Consider the following 1,547-nt stretch of genomic DNA (forward strand, 5'->3'; position numbering starts at 1 on the left):
AATCTACCCTGATGAAAAATAAGCTTGTGACACCGATCCGTGTCATACGCGACTAAGAAAATCACTATAATAAACTTGATATTGTACCAACCTTGTGTGTTAACGATCTAGGTAAAGCATCTAGCTCTTTTGCTAGCTCAGAATTAGAATTTAGAGTTGTTAAGTATCTCGCATTTTCATTGGAGTCATATTTATTTCAAACCAATAATCAAAGAGAATATTCGTATAATTTAATAAAATTACTGTAAATTACTATATTATAAATAATGAATTGTTTGTAACTGAACTGTAATCTCTGTATTATTAATCCGGTAAATAAATGGAGAAAAACAGGTGTGATTGATTAAAATTTTATTTTAAGATGAAACTTTTGTTAACAACATTCTGAGAATTCGAATAATGACAAGACAAGTGACATCTGTCTAAAAAGACAGCGATTTAGAGTGACAATTTGGTTATGTAAAATTTGGAGTGACAATTTTGATTATGCAAAAGAAATACTGGTTGTCTACCGATTAAAATTAGTTTAAAAATAAATCCCCAACATGAATAATGAACAAAACATTTAAGCAAAAACAGACCACAGACCACACAAAACAAATTGTTGGTTAGTAGCAGTTAAAGATATAGATGTAGTAGTATTTTGGTTTAATGGCCACAGCTGCCAGGCTATCCAGCCGAGTGATAGAATTATCCCAATTATTAATAAAAATAAAAAAAAAACAATATCTATACTAATATATAAAATCCTTAAGTGACTGACATACTGATTAATCACGATCCTGTTCAAACCACTCAACGTAAGAAGCTCCATTTTGGCATACAGGTTGATTCTAGGGTGTAGAAGTTCGATAAGAAGGGATTTTTCGAAATTCCAGTTCCAAGAGGGTGAAACCAACCCCTCAAATATTACAATATATTTTATATAAAAAATTGTCAAGTTTCCGAAAAAACGCTTAAACGCGTATATTTTATTTTGTTTTTTACATATTTTAAGATTTTTTAAAAATGTATACAGGGTGTTTCGAGAAATCTGGTCATTAATTAATCACGATCCTGCTTAAAGCGCTTGACGTAAAAAGCTGATTTTTGGAAAACAGATTGACTTTAGTGTGTAGAGGTTCGATAAGAAGGGATTTTTCGAAACTCGAATTCTAAGGGGGTGATAATATCCCTCAACTATTAAAATATTTTTTGTTTAAAAACCGGTGAGTTTTTCGGAAAAACTCTTAAACACGTATATTTTCTTTAGTGATTTTACATATTTTAAGATTTTTTATAAATTTATACAGGGTATTTCATAAAATATGACCATTGAGTAATCACGATTCTGCTGAAACTGCTTGACGTTTAAACCTAATTTTTGGCAAACGGATTGACTCTGGGGTGTAGAGGTTCGATAAGGAGGGGTTTCTCGAATCTCAAATTCCAAGAGGGTGAAAACGCCCCCCAAATATTACAATATTTGTTATTTAAAAAACGGTTAGTCTTTCGAGAAAACGCTTGGGCAAGCATCGTACACGCTATTAAAATTATAAAGCTAGAAT

The sequence above is a fragment of the Sitophilus oryzae genome, unplaced genomic scaffold (assembly GCF_002938485.1).
Source record: "Sitophilus oryzae breed Bouriz unplaced genomic scaffold, Soryzae_2.0 scaffold_930_pilon_pilon, whole genome shotgun sequence".
NCBI lineage: Eukaryota > Metazoa > Arthropoda > Insecta > Coleoptera > Curculionidae > Sitophilus > Sitophilus oryzae.